At 35.5% G+C, this 16,720-nt stretch overlaps 1 pseudogene; it reads right to left on the bottom strand.

Moving 5' to 3' along the window:
- Positions 1-12,713: 12,713 nt before the first annotated feature.
- LOC114289574 (heptahelical transmembrane protein 3-like) lies at positions 12,714-16,326 on the bottom strand (annotated as a pseudogene).
- Positions 16,327-16,720: the final 394 nt, after the last annotated feature.

The raw sequence follows: 16,720 nt of genomic DNA, 5'->3' as shown, positions 1-16,720 counted from the left end.
GCTTCATAAGAGGGAGATCCCTCCATACACGTGTATGGAGGGGAGCAAAAGCAAGACAGCTGTCTAAAAATATCTGCAAAAGTAGATGCACAGTAATCGGCCGGCCAAAAATGCCATCTTGGCCAAAAGGAGTGCCGGCCGGCACTAAATAGTGCTGACCGGCAATAAAAGATGCCGACCGGCAAACTATATTGCCGGTGGAGACAAAAACCAGCCGGTGGCCTCTAGCCACTGCCGGTAATGGGTGGGGATGGTCTACAAGCCCTACCCTGCCTCTCAAAGGAAAAACACAAGTGTTTGGTGTGAAACCAGACACTAAACGGTCGAGTTCGGGGATCCTGAGGCAAGGCGCGCGAGCCGAGACTTCCGGGAACTTCAAACGAACACAAACATGGATAATCACCGAGTGTTCCAACGGTGACGTCCAAGTCTTGAGGACGGTCAAAAATGGGGTGTCTACAATATGCGTTGTAATTAATTAGTTAAGTGTTGTAAATAATTAGTTAGTTTAACTAGTTATTCGATTTCGGTTTGTAATAATTAGTTAACTAGAATAGTTAGTTAATTTGGTTTGTAATAATTAGTTTGCTTAATTAGTGTAGCTAGCTAGTTAGCTTATTCATTCGGACCCTCCTTCGCGAGGGCGTAGTGTTGTAATAAGTGTGCGTGCGTGCGTGTGTGTGTGTCTTTCAATCCCATGTCTTTCTCCTTTTTACTTAACTACTTTTGATGGTTAGATTAGGGTCATATTTCAATTAGCATATCGCATGCTTGCATCCATTCATTTGCCTTGCATGCACCGAGGCTCACGCATCATTCAAACTGTATTGTCATTTCAATACTTCTTTGAATATGTGTTTAACCGCATGCTATTTAATTGAATCATATGCCATATCAGTAGCCAAGCCTATTAATTGCATTATTTGCATGTGTTACATTAGACATCTTGTATAATTAGGATCATGCATCTTTCTAACTAGTTTCTGTTTTAGCTTGGAGTACTAGGTGAGTTTTACACTTTAGCATACTTGCATAAGTGTGAATGCTGCCATGATTAGCGTGCTTTCCATGAGGCTATGTGCTTAAATGTTAAACTGCTTAAATGCCTGTGGATGAAGGCTTGTTATTTGAATTGGAACAGTTTAACAAATTTGTGTTTTAAGCCCACTTTGTTGAGTGGAAAATCATTTTTTAAGCCCATTATGTTTGGTGGCAAATTCGTAAACTTTAAGCCCACTAGAGGTGGCAAATTCAAACCGGTTTTTTTCGCAAAACAAACATGACTTGAAATGTTCCAATTCTTACGATCTAGTCTATATTTGCTTGTGCGCATCACATAGTAAAGTTAGCTTAATAACCGGAACAAGAACACATGATGTTTATAAAAATTATATCCTGATTAGTAGAGGTCGATCTTTGATCGGCCGAGTAGGGGTGCTCAATTCATGACCTTCCCCCTTCGTACCTAAGTTCCCGAGCCAAGGCAACTTTGGTGATGACGGACACATGGCCTTTGGCACAAGTCAGGGTTTCCTAAATTTCCCCAAAACAAAAAATATTTAGGTGGCGACTCTGTATCTGGCAAAGCAATCCAATTTTGGCATTATTTGATTTAAAATCGATTTTCCAAAAAGATTTGTCGGATTTGGACTCTTTGGTGTTTATCAGTTTCACATTGCACTTGTGAGATTAGATTCAAAACCGCGGGAGTCCGAACTATGAGGCCTTTCTTTCAAACCTTTCGAAAGGGGGCGCAAAAATGGTGAGCCACATCAAGCATATCCGTCAGCACATCCTTGAATCGATCTGCTGTCGAGGTCTCAAGGGCAAGAAACCTAGAGGCCACAACATCTAATCGATCCGTTAGCGAGTGATTCTCATCAGTAGGTTTACCCACGAGATTCTCCAACCGCATCACTCTTTCCTTCAAGGCATCCATGCCAGAAACTATTAGAACACAACCTGGCTCTAATACCAATTGTTACAGGGTCAATTTTCGAATTAAAATTTTCAGCCTGCAATGGCACTAATTTGCAGCACTTAAGTCTCAGCCAATTATCAATACACACCCACACAATGAGTTATAACAAGTAAGAGAGAACACAACACGAAATTACAAGAAATTCCCAACCTTTATTATTGCACCAACAATACAAAGGAATGCCTATGGAAACTCTTACAATACTTGATCTCTTTTGAGTTCCATGGCCATGCCTTATATAGGCTTACAATAAGTTACAAAGATACAACTAACAATACAAGGATAGCATGCTAAGTGGCATGGCAGTTGACAGCCCCAACTACTTAGGGACTTAGGAACAAATCTGGAACTAACTGCTAATAATTGCTTGTCTTCCAGCCTTGGTTCCTAAATTCCAGCCTTGTCTTGTGTTTGCTCCAACACAAGTAACTGCTGATAACTGCCATGTTGTCTGCCTTATCAGGCCCGCCATGAATTTGGTTGTCTTAGCCACTAGACCAAGTTTTGCCCACTGATTGTCTTCAACTCGCAAGTATGCTGCAACCCACATTCAGGTCATATTAATGCCTTGCATTTGTGCAAATGCTGTCCATACTTTGGTCAAGGGTTGTGTGCTGCTGCCTTAGCACTTTGTCATCTTTTCACCTTACTGTCTTAGCATGCCACCATTATGCAGTGGCCTTGGTTGGACATGGGCGCAAGTTGTTGCCAATGCCAACCATGTAGCCTTCAAGTAGAAGGTGCTAACAGTTAGCCACTAATACCCATTACTCCTGTTAAACTGCTAGAGTAATCAGATATATATTCTGTATACACAAATGTGTGTATCTGTAGTAGACTTGGCCCAAAAAGTTTAGGCGGTGGACCACCAATTCGGCCCAGCCCAAACGTAACCCATTGCCTCAAGCCTTAAGCCCAAGATCCACGACCCACGGATCACGGATCACCGACCCCGGACCTCGCCCGGTTCGGTCCGGGTGGACGGGCAGCATGCATGCACGGGTGTGGCAATTTTTCCATAACTAACTTGGATCCTAGTCTTGGCCCAAGCTCATCCTTAAAGCATCCATAACTCCCTTCCTTTGGAAAATTTGGATGTCTAAAAGGGCTCACGCTTTTCTCATAATCTTGATGTTTAAATAGCCGTCAAAGTTTTCCTCCACAATCAATGTGGGATTGGTAGTTATATACAATTCTCAAAACCTCATTCATGAGGCCATCTTTATGAGACAATTCATTTAATCTCACCTCAACCAATGGGTGGGACCTACTTTAATTTCACATTAAAGTCACAAAAAAACCATTTTTTCCAACACATGTAAGGATGAGTTTCAACTTATGAAGAATAACAAAAATCACACTCAAACTAATTAATTTCCATAGTCTTATTCTTAACTCAATTTTCTTCATCTTCTTGCTAATTCTTAATTTCTAATTTCAAAATAAATCCTCAATTGAATCATATACGAAGCAGTCTCCACAACTTTCCTAAAACCCAAATTAAATCAGAATAATGGGCAATTAAAATTCCAATCTCCTTAATTACATAGATGCAAATTATTATACGTGGTGGGATTGTCACACATCTAAACCACCAAGACAATTCTAAAAATAAAACAATATTATAAAACTAATCTAGGCAATACAAAAATATAATATGCTAATTAGGCAAAGTTGTAAATATATTGTACCTTAAAACAACTTCACCTATCATTTGTACAATTAGCAATTATTGGTTTAGGCTTCTTAAGGAGGACACCATGGAGGCGCAACACAGCCTTAAGAACATTATTGAAGTGCTTACTAACTGTTTGACTACTCCGCATGAAATTAAATTTAATTTTGCGGTTCTTAGTATGATGTGCGAGCACATTAAAAAACATTGCAACTTGCTCCTCTAAGATGACATAGTTTGAATCAGACAATCCAATACTTCACACCAACCCACATAAAAGCATGAAAGTACGCCTATTAATCCGAAGTTGGTCATGACAATTTATGTCACTATCGTTGACCAATCTATTCAAATGCTCAATTTGTTTTCCATAAGGGTGTGGTAATCTAGGTAGTTGCAACCTAATTTCTTTCTTCTTGAATGCAGCATGTAAAATCACTATATACATAGCACATGCATAATTAATGGATGAAACGACATATTGGAGGGCTAAAAATTCCTCTGTGAGGTCCTTTCTTCCTTTCTTAGTGGCATAATTATTATCTATCTACAAAAAATGAATAAACAATAAGCGGCTAAAGTTATCACAAAAAGTAAAACAAATAATAGATAATAGAAAGTGTTTAATATGATAAAACAAAGTGCAACGGCCAACAAGCTGTAGGATGGTCCAACAATGGTACATGTTTAAGTTTTACTTAACTTTTGCAAAATTTTATGGGTTCACCCACACCCCTACCTGAAATTCACATAATCATTTTAAAAAATAAATTAAAATTGTAGGGAAAAAAAATGAATTGCAAACACAAGGACAAAAAAGAAACCAAACAGAAAAAAGTTATGAAAAAGGGAAAGAAAAATGAGAAGAGAAAATAAACAAGAAAGGAAGAAACAAAGAACGAACTTACATAGGAATAGTAAAATGGGGGTTTAATAGAATTGGGTTGTTTTAAGCTATTCAATAGCCAGTGTTGTAGAATAGGTAAGAGTCAATACCTTTGAAACCTTTGCTGGGAGCTCATATTGCTAAATATGCTTATATTTCTTACTCAAGCAGATGCCCTGACAACTACTGTCACGCCCCAATTTTAATTACACGGAAACCTTACCAAAAGCCTGAAATTTAGGTCCATTTTTTTTAAAATTAAAAATATCTATTACCATTGAGTAATAGAAAACATAATAGTACATGTTCTCTCTCATGATGAGTACACCAATAATAATAAAAATACATGCCAAGCTACCGCTACGAAGGTACAAATAAATAATTACAAACATCAAGGTACAAAGAGATTATACATAAGATACACATGAACTTCCTAATCCGTCAACCAATCAATCCGAAATCTCTTCTTGTAAAAAAAATGAAATAACAAGGGGTGAGCACAATTGCCCAGTAGGAATCTCATAGTTCTAACACAATAACCATCCTATAGATAGAAATGATCATGCATGCAGGGTGATACTGTATAGAAGGTGACGTTTTGTAATTTCAAAATATCATACGTAGAGTATCTTTTTTCAAAGTTTATTTGAACAATTTAAGGAAAACCCTTAACCATCAAAAACCATCCTTTTTATCAGAAAATCAAAAATCCTTTTTGGAAACAAAAATGTTAAAGGAACCACATCATTTTATATTTATTAACCTATTCCAAAATATTCCTTATTAAATTTCCATCTTAACATTCCTCCTTTTTATTCCCATTCTCCATTTTTACTAGTTACATTTATTATAACTCCAAACCTCAAACAACCCTCATACACTTCATTCCCACCTGATAATCCTTTACTGCTATAACTCTTTAACGTATAAATCCAAGAACATTTACATCACATTCACATTTGTATTGTCAGTTATAACTCAATACATCACAAGGATAATAAACCCTTTTTAATTCAATTTCTCAATTAATCACAAAGCAAAACTCTTAATCTTTTCTTATAGATACAAACATCCCGGTGAGTTCTTTATCACCAATCCCTTATCCAATTACCATTTCATTATCCATTCTTTTCAAATAATTTCCATAAGCATTTCCATTCCATACCAATTTACACATCAAATGGTAATTTCACAAGTTCATTACAAGTCACATATATCATCACCAACCTCAACACACGTCTCAACACATTCCACCTTTTGCCAACTTGATACGACGGGATAGCAGGCACCCAATTCATAGCATATTTCACCTTTTGCCGGCTATTATATGGCGGGAAGTGAACTCCCAAAAATCATTTTCTCAAAAACCATATCTTTTTCCAAAAACCATTTTCAACCTTTTTTTTTTAAAAACCATCCCCCACATTTGCCAACTATTATACGGTAGGACGTGGGTATCCAAAATGTTTTCGAAAACCATCCGTTTTCCACTTTCGCCGGCTACAATACGACAGGACTGTGTGGACACCCAAAAATATTTTTCCCACATTCGTCTAGCGATAAGCCTAGAGAGGGCAATTGGGCACCTTGAATTCAAACCAACCCCACATTTACCAGCTATTATACGGACGGTTGTGGGCACCGAAAAACCATTTTTTCAATTTTTTTTAAAACAATCCCCGACATTTACCGGCTATGATACGGACGGTCGTGGGCACCGGAAAACCATTTTTTTTTTAACTCCCCGTGTAGGTACCAGCCACAATACAAACCAACACAACCCAACACAACACAACTCAACTCAACCCAACACAACTCAACCCAACACAACATAACCCAACTCAGCTCAACACAACTCAATTCCGCACAACACAACTCAACCAACTCAACACAACATAACCCAATACCATTCACAGAACACACAACAAGATTCAACACAAAGCTCATATCATCCATACCAGTAGTAATTTCCTTTCCCCCAAGTTTGGTTCACATTATAGCATAATTTAAGACATCAACATTATGAGTTCAATTGCAACTTTTACATACATTTCTCAAATTCTTTAAAATTTCAATTAAACTTGTACATACATTAACACCTCAAGTTCATGATTCTACTATTAATTAAAGCAAAACCATTAACCATCTTCATGAGCCAAACTAGGGTTTTTAAGAGAAATTAAATCTTTTCACAAAGAACACATTTTATTCCAATCCTTTTATTACTTCTACACACAAACTCATGACCCAAGATCATAACCCAACAAATAAACCCAACTCTCTTTGAACCCTAACCCCCAATCTCATGACTCATTACAATATGCATAAAAATGTGAACTTTTGTATTTATATAAAGAAAATACCACAAATCTATCCATAAATGAAGGTATTGAAAGAGAACTAGAGACCCCTACCTCTTGAAGCCAAGAGATGATGACCCAAACATCAATGGCGACGAAACCACGAACCATTCGGACCAAAAAGAAGCCCTTGACGAGATCTACACTTTTTCTCAAAGGACCATGGTGAAAAGATCACTCTACGTGAGTAGGTCTAGAGGTCTTAGTACTAAAAGCTTGGGTTTAGAGAGAGAGAGGAGAACTCACGGTTAGAGAGAGAGGGAAGAGAAGAAAAAGTGAAATAAAATATGTTTGAAGCCTATTTATAGTAGTAAGGTAATAATAGAATAATAGCCCCAAAGTCAAATGAAAGGAACAAGTCAAAACTCCCAAAAAGTAGGGCCCAAACCAGCCCAAAAATTTGAAGAATAAACGCAAGGGTTGACCCTTTGGGTAGGGGGGTCGACCTTTTATGTAGAAAAGGCAATCTGGTACAAGCAAAGGGGTCGACCCTAAGACAGGAGGGGGTCGACCCTATTTTCCAGCAACTAACACAGAAATTCTGCAACATAAGAGGGTCGACCCTCCCCATACTAGTGTTTACCCTATTTTCTAGCAACACTTCTAGAAACATGACAACATGAAAGGGTCGACCCTTAGGAAGGCTAGTGTCGACCCTAAGGCAAAATTTCTAAGTTTCCCAAGAACTTTTGACAAGAACAAACGCGAACGAACAAATCCAACGAGTTTTAATCGGATTGTACTCCTTCAAAACCAATAGACAACAACTCCAAAGACTCCCAAGATAAAAATAAGGATATTAAACACACTCTCCAAAGGATTAAAGGATGCAGGCGTTACAACTACCCAAATCATTGATTGATTGAATTTTTCATCTAAATATGTATGAACATGAAAATTCCTTCTTCAAACATAAGTTGTTGATAATAACTATACCTTCCAGTTGTTCAAAACTCTTTAACTTCAGTTGCATCAAGAAGTTATTCTTATTCTTGGTTTAAATCTGAAGAAAATTACAGCAGTAGACAGATGGGTTCATTGAGAATTACATCAGTATTCTTGGTCTTACTTTAGCAGAAAATTACAGCAGTATTCTTGGTTTTACTTGAGGTGATGTTCAATGAGATAATTCAAAGATTTTATGAAAAAATTTGGTGTTCTTTATTTCTTGTTTATACAAAACATTGTCCAATTATTATATGAAACAGTGAGAGAACTTCTGCAGTCAAATGGCTCTTATCAGATTGATTTGGTAGCTACGCTTAGGCCATTGTTTGAATCATATGATATAGGACCACCAGGCTGTTGCCATAATAACTAAATTGCATAAGAAAAATAATTGACAAATAGAATTTTTATAGTTTTCACAACATATCCCACCCATAGAAGAAGAATAATAAGAAGAAGAACAAAATAATGATGAAGAACAAATCAGAACAAACAAGAGTTGGTGTGGGATATGTTATCTATAAAATCTTGTAATCAAAAATAAAAATCTCAATAAATTGATAACTTGATTGAAGAAAGTGTTTCAGCTTACTTGAAACCCAGAAACAATGAATCAAATCACAGATAATAAACCCAAAAATAATGAAAAAAAAAAACCCCATTTACAAATCATAAACAATAGAAAACAGGGGAAATTTTGGGGTAGAGAAACCCATTCACAAATACAAAAAACATTCCAAATAAATTGATAGCTTGCTTAACCAAAAAAGAAAAAGAAAAAATACCAATGCAATAGATGCTCAGCTGAATCTGCGAAGATCGAAAATCTGAAGATGAGAGTGAGCTTCACTATTGTATTGAGCTTCTCTTCAAATTGAAAATCTGAAGAAGATAGCTTCTCTTTGCCTCTCCTTCCTGCTGTTGCTGCTGCTTTTGCTTAAGGATGAGCTAGGGTAACAATGGGTAAACAAGTAAATCACTCTCCTAATATCAACGGACTAATTTTCAATACCAAGTGTTGGGGCAGACTATGAATCCCATATCCAAGGCCCATCTGAAGCCCTCCGGCTTATGAATCCATTCACCAAATCTGCAAACAAATAGAACATTAAATGGGTCCCACCTCTATCCTTATCCCATCTCTTCCTCTATACCTCAAAACAAACGGGGCCTTAAAGTAATGAAAAACGCTATAAGTTTCAAATTTTTTATCAAATAAATAATTAAATATCTCAGATGAATATGTGGCCTACACCTACACTCATGTGAAACATTTGATCATTTATTTAGTTAAAAATTTAGTATTCCTAACATTACTTTGAAGTAATATATATTAATAGTGTAAGAGTTTTATTTTTTTATAAATAAATTTACAATAATAAATTTATCAATCAAACGGTAAATAAATAAATCTAAGATTAATTGGTACAAGTCATATTATTAAGAGAGAAATACATACAATTGGGAGAAAAAAAATTTAATATCTATATATTATTATTAAGTAAAGGTCTAAATTGGTTTAGTAAAACCTTCTTGTCCTCATACCACATGGCAACTTTATATATGCTAAAATAAAAAAATTATTATACACAATGTAAGTAAGTTTTAAGCCCAAGACCTTGAGTTTTATTAAGGACATACTTATCACTTAAACAACATATATATTATAATATTAAACTCATTATTAATTTTTTATTATTATTAGTTATCTGAATGTTATATACCAGCTAATATGCAGGGCCGACCCTGATATGAGGCGACTAAGGCGGTCGCCTCAGGCCCCAAATGTTGAATAAAATTTTGGGCCTCCAATTAGAGGAGCGTATCATGTCGTGTTATTTCATAATTACTTCAATATATTGATTCTAATATTTCAATTGGTATCATATCTAGATTGTCATTGGTTCAAGTTGTGTGAGTGAGAATTTTTGGAGGTTGCTGAAGTATGTCTATGGCTATGGCACAAAGGCTTGCTCAACTTGGAGAAGAAATCGAACGCGTCAAGAACTAGCTCCGCGATTGCCAGAGGCTCCTCTTAGCCTTTTGGCGATACCTACCAAAAGACCACATAATAAGGGAAGCCGAGCTCAGGCTCCAAATGCTGCAAGCTGCACAACACTCGCTCATTCTCTCATCGGCATTGTGGTTCCGCAGTGGCCCAAGAAATTAGAAGAAATTAACACGTGCTAATCTTTTCGTGTTTTGTAATCGAGCAAGACACTTGCTTAAGAAATAAAATAATTGCGCTTGTTTTTGGGTGGAAGTAGTTTGTTTGTTGTCCTTTCTAGTCTAATGCAATCAATCACCATAAAAGCCTTTAGATCAACTAATAAGGAAACAATTTACCCTCTTCCTAGTAACTTACGTCAACAAACTTATGCAAAAAAAATGAAGAACATCTCTAATAAAAGAAGAGGCCGTTTATTTATTATTTTAGAATTTTTTTATTTTTTCTATTTATTATAATTAATGATTTGTTGACCGTCAGAAAGTAGTCTCTCAAATATCATATCCGGACATCGCTACAACTATGCTAGTTGCACTCCCACTTACCAGGACCTCTGAGGGAAAAACCCCTATTCCAGGAGTCTTTCAATTCACTTTCAGATGAATGAAAGATAGTCATTGAATTCACCAGCTTCGGCTGAATGAAGGGGTTGGATGTATGCATTTTTACCCTCACATCTGTAGACATCCCATTTTGACCGGCCCTAAGACTTGAGCGCTTTCTTTTGATTACCCGATGATGACAATTAGAATGTATTTCTCACAAAATCCTCAGTAAGAGAGATGGAATTTGAACTTTAATCCCAACCTTTACACATTTTTTTGGCCAAACTATTTTTGACCTTGAACCTTCTTTTCAAAATATTGTTTTCCAAATGCTTTTATGATGTTCCGAGGCTCTTATTTCGTTTAAAATATTGCACTTTTCAGTAAACTGAGTAAGGACAAAGTGGAAATAAATGGAAGAGAGGTGAACTCTTTGAAAAAATATTTAGAAACATCTTCTTTATAGGTTTATATTTGAAGGAAATAGGAGGGGACGAAACAAAACTAGTTTAGGAAAAGAATGAGCATCAAGTCATAAAGAAGGAAATGAACAACCTTTACTAAATTAGGCATATCTCTTTGTACACTTGGAATTTAAATGTGAGACTACTACCATTGGAAATAATACTTCTGAGGCTTCAATTTAGACCCAAGAATCACCAAAAAATGTGTTCGAATAAGGGAGATATGCTCGTTTGAAGTTGGGCTTAAGAGCACATTTTGTTGACTTGGCCCGAGGGAAATGAACAACCTTCACTAAATTAGGCATATCTCTTTGTATACTTGGAATTTAAGTGTGAGATTACCACCATTGGATAGTAGACTTCTAGGGCTTCAATTTAGACCCAATAATCACCTAAAACCGAGTCTGGATAAGGGAGATATGCCCGTTTGAAGTTGGGCTTAAGAGCAGATTTTGTTGAACCGGCCCGAAATACCATCAGACCCGTTTTTTTTTTTTTTTTTTTTTTTTTTTTTTTTTTTTTAAATTTTGGTTCTGCTGGAATACCTTATTAACTCATTTTTTGATATATTCATTACCAAATATATATACACTCAGCCTCCATTATCTAGTGTTTGATCCATTAGAGATAATGCTCCATTTTTGTCTCCCATTAGCTCCATTAGTACTCCATTCGCTTCATTATCTTCCTTTTATCTTCCACCTTGTCTTTCACCATTTCTCTACTTGCTTAGCCTATATATATATATATATCAGATTGTTGAGAGAAGCAACAGGATAGATTATGAAGAATAGTTTCTAACCAAAATGTGTTTAGAGCATCTTCAATTGTAGCATATTTGTTATCTCTTCTTAGCTACAATATGCAGGCAAATATTCAAAATTCTATCCAACAAGTTTCATATCCCTAGAGAGTAAAAACTCTGTCTCTATCTTACAAATTACAATAGATAGCATTTTTGTAATTCTCAATTAAAAAATAGCTACTTACTTTTAAAAAATAATGTTATTTTCCTTTGTAAAGCTTGACTTGCAGTGAACACACTATGCACATGAAACAATACATCATTTTTGAATTTATGTTAAAATTTTAAAATATCGTAACTTTTGATCTAGATACTAATCTTTTTATAAAATTAGGGTTTTTAGAATCTTCTCATTGAGATCTATAAAAAAAGATTCATATCGAATACGAAATTTTGAAGAAGAAATTAAATGAAATTTCATTGTGTTCATTGTTCTCAAATGGTGAAATTTTACCATTTCTCCAAAATTTTCATTTAAATCAGCATGAATTTCTAAGAATTTTCCTATGAAACCTTGAAGTATGAATCAAACTATAATTGACTTAAATAATTTAAGAATGGGAATTCTTTGTAATGTTTATGGGATTTGGTTTAATAATTTTCCATATTAAACCAACTAGAAAATTTTGATCTCTTAAGGCAAATTTAGCCACCTCATGGGTTATGCTCTCACAGTTCCTTGAAACAAAGAAGAAAAAAAATCTCATCCAACAAATATAATCAGTACCTTAATTCCTAACCAATACCACACTCAAACAAAGGTTTATAGAAATAGAATAATAGCTTAATAAGTAATCACAATACATGTTTATGGAATCTCACATTATACAAGATGACCTGCCTACCCTTCCATACTAACAATTACAAAAATGCAGGACACGTGAGCTTGTGCTCTCAAGGTTATTAAGCCAAACCAATAGAGACAATAGACAAATGGATAATACTCTCAGCAGCAGTAGCAGTAGCAGTGTGCCATCATGTCTAGCTAGCCAGCTAGCTAGGTATTTTCCATATATCCATAGCTGTTGCTACTTCAACCTATCACTCACAGTTTGGCAAACCCCGATGCCAGTCCATTACTAGGAGGGTGGCAGCGCTATGAGCAAGCGCTCTTACCACAAAAAAAACATGGCAAATCTGATGGCTGTGACCTGCAATATCAAATGCACCAGGCTTCATCACTCTGGTATCCTACTAATATAGAAACTCACTCCTACAGCATGTAAAACACCCATGACAAGCTCATATCCGAGGGCCAGAAGCATCTGTGGGTGGCCCCAAAAGAAAACCACGTCATGTGTTACTGGAATCACCCCTGAGAAGCCCATGGATAGAAAAAAGGAGGCCTTGAAGGATCGGAAATGGGGAGTGGATAGAGCAGGTGCAAGGACGGTGATGATGACAAGGATACCAAGTAATGAAATGGAGGTCAGATAAAGGAATCGTGAATATGGATTGCAAGAGAAAGCATAGTAGATGGGGGCAAAGAAGGAGCAAACTATCATTAAGGAGATGCCATCATAGTCTAGGCGCCAGAAAAACACATTCCAGCGTTTGGAATGGAAAGCAAAGAGGCGGGAGAGGTAGTTGCAAATTAAACAGCCCATAGCCCCAGCTAGAAATACAAACCAAGGCCATCTAGAAATTGCCTTATTAGAAGCATCATCCATATCTAACACTGCGGCTGCCGATAATGCACACATGATGTGTCCTAGATCTGAATCCTGCCAGGCAAACCATGTTTCAGAATGACTTTAGTATATGCATAGTTCAATATTCAGCTTATAAGTAGAGTACATTATACAAATGAGATTCAAAACTCTCTTCTGTAGTTGGGTATCTTCTTCTAGTCTAGTACATAGACATAGTTCACCTAATTTTGCACGTTTTATATTTCCTTCCAAAATATTAATGACAATTATTGAAAAACCATATTAACACCAAATTGAAAACGTGAGAGAAATGAATAAATTATATCAATAATCTCAATAACTTCTTAGGAATCCTGGTTTAGTTCTTCCAATTTCGCACGTTTTATATTTCCTTTCAAAATATTAATGACAATTGTTGAAAAACCATATTAAAACCAAATTGAAAACGTGAGGAAAATGAATAAATTATATCAATAATATCAATAATTTCTTTCGAATTCTAGTTTAGTTCTTCTAATTTTGCATGTTTTATATTTTCTTCCAAAATATTAATGACAATTATTGAAAAACCATATTAACACCAAATTGAAAACGTGAGAGAAATGAATAAATTATATCAATAATCTCAATAACTTCTTAGGAATTCTAGTTTAGTTCTTCTAATTTCGCACGCTTTATATTTCCTTTCAAAATATTAATGACAATTATTAAAAAACCATGTTAACACCAAATTGAAAACGTTAGAGAAATGCATAAATTATATCAATAATCTCAATAACTTCTTGATCTCCCATTTTTCAAATTCTCATCTCTTGGCGGTTCAGACTGATCTCCTCCACCAATCACTTTAGAAGCTGCTCTCTCGCCACCATTTCGGTGAGGGATTTCATGTTTTTTTCTTTGTTATGTGTCTCGTTTGTATTAGAAAATAATGTCTCATACTTCTTAACTCTATCTCTCATTTTGCAGATTCTCATCTCTCAGCGATTCGAATCGATCTCCTCCACCCACCACTTTAGAAGAGGTTCTCTCGCTGTCATTTTGGTGAGGGATTTAATATTTTTTTAATTGTTACGACAAAATGTCACATCAAAGCCATAATAATTTCATTTTTTTTTCTCACAAACATCACATCCAATTACAAAAAATCCAACTATCTTTCGAAGCACAAAAATTTAGACTCCTAAAATAGTTAAAAACTAAAATAGCTTAGTAAAATAGTAACTTCCCAAACATCCACATATCCAACGCGTAATACACAGAAGAAAAAATAAAAAAAAAAGATTGACTCAAGAGATGGTTTGGTGTTCAAAACTAGGGAGACACATTTTGGTACCATATATTCAATGCGTAATATCGTCTTCCGCAACGGTAAAAAAACACAGCTCTCTCTCTCTTTCTCTCTCCATTGTCAATATTTCTCCATCGTCAACAGTTTACTCTACATATAATTGTGGTTTGTATTTATGTATAACATTATTATTTTGGATATTTATTATAATTTTATGATTTGCATGATTTTCATTGTCATAAATAATTAAAAAAACAAAATAAACATTTTATGCATTAAAATTAACAACACATGTATTTGAGTTTTTATTTTTAATTTGTTTAAAATATTTTGTTTTTATTTTTTAAAAAATAAACAAAAACTAGTTTATAATTTTTTCATAAACATAAGCAAAAAAATGTAAACTTTACCGAATGGTATCTAAATATTAATATTCAAAAAAAAAATGTCCAACATGTTAAAAAAAAAAAATTGCAGTTTACTGGTTGACCGAACGGACGATCGGTAACACCCTAAGCCGAACGGACTATTTTCTAATACCACCTCCTCGCTTAGACTAACAATACCCTTGTCAAGGCCTATTGTAGTCCGAAGGAGACTTTGAATCTGAAACTCCAAAACCAAAACCAAAACAAACATGAGACATTTCACTGTTCATCATTCACAGTCCAAAATAGACTGTGAAATGGACTGTGATAGAGGAAAACAAATGGGCCTTAACAAGTTAACTCAAAAAAACATGAGTGTTGCTATTCACTCCAACAACTCAACCCACTCTGATTTGCACGTAATGCTAAATAACATTGAGTCAGACTCGGAAGAGAATGTGGACTGTTATCCATTTTTCATGTTTTGTCACTAAGCGAAGGTTAGGCAGTCGAGTTAATAGAAAGGCGACCTCTTTAAGTTGTAATTTAATTTTATTAATAAATTAATATTTGCTAATCTTGAGAAAAAAATAAATAAATTAACATCAATTGATTTATGCCAAAACACTGCCATATATTTTCTCGTTTCATGTCTTATTGTGTAGAGGAGGGGAGGGAGGGAGGTAGGGAGGGTAGAAAACTCACCGGGAAAAAAGAATCTGAGCCGTTGGCATCTGTCTTCGATGTCATCACCATCATCATCATCATCATCCATGGTGTTTGAAGCGTAGGTCTGGTGTATGTCCCAACACAAGCTTAAGAAATGATTTTTCAATGGACGAAAAAGTTTATTAAAAAATTACGATACCTGAAGAAACTCACGATCAAGCTTTCGATATTGGTCTTCTCTAACGAGCTCAACACGGTCAACACAACAAATATAATAAACCCCTCCAAGTGCCTACGAAAATTCAAATTCAAATTCAAATTGAAACTCAAACTCAAACTCAAAAAGAAACTGATTTCAATTTCAATTTCGATTTACGATTCATTCATGAGGTTGAGTCGATTCGATTTGAATAACAATGAATGACTTACGTCCAGATTTTTAGGGTTTCATTGCGCCAAGTGAAGATGGTGAACAACGTCTCCTTTAACAGCCATTTGCACTGGTAATAGTCCAATATGAACTTGTTGTCCTTCAAGTACTCAGGCAAGCTCTCGTACTTCACCAATTGCCTCTTGAATCCTTGCTTCATGTTTTGGCCCGAGTCAACTCGGCCCGCTCTCTCCTCTTCACCATTACCACTAAGCTTTGCGTTGTTCTCACCTCTCCGTTTCATCTTCACTGGAAAATCCCCAACGTTTTTCTGTTTTCGGCGAGCTATTCGCCGGAAATATCTCTATTTTTCGACGCCTCTCTCTCTCTCGCTCCTTCCCTCCCTCATCCTATCTCAAAATCTATAAATATGCAATTATTTATGTTTGTGCATATGTAGTAGTAGATAATATATGTATATATGTGTGAATGTATGCCAAGCTGGTGCCGAGATTGGAGCTTCAAAGAATATATAGCTAGTGAGGAACGTGTGAGCGAATTAAATAGAAAATGATTTTTTTTCCTTTTTGTTTAAAATAATAATAATTAAAAAAAAGAAGCAATTACTAGTAGAAATAAATAATCAGCCAGGTGGAAAAGGATGAATGGCCACGTGTTAGAATTTGGTTGATTTGACT

The sequence above is a fragment of the Camellia sinensis genome, chromosome 10 (genome assembly GCF_055761805.1).
Source record: "Camellia sinensis isolate YWXY chromosome 10, ASM5576180v1, whole genome shotgun sequence".
NCBI classification, from domain to species: domain Eukaryota; kingdom Viridiplantae; phylum Streptophyta; class Magnoliopsida; order Ericales; family Theaceae; genus Camellia; species Camellia sinensis.
The sequence above is the reverse complement of the archived record's forward strand: the minus strand, read 5'-3'. Positions and strand labels throughout refer to the sequence as shown.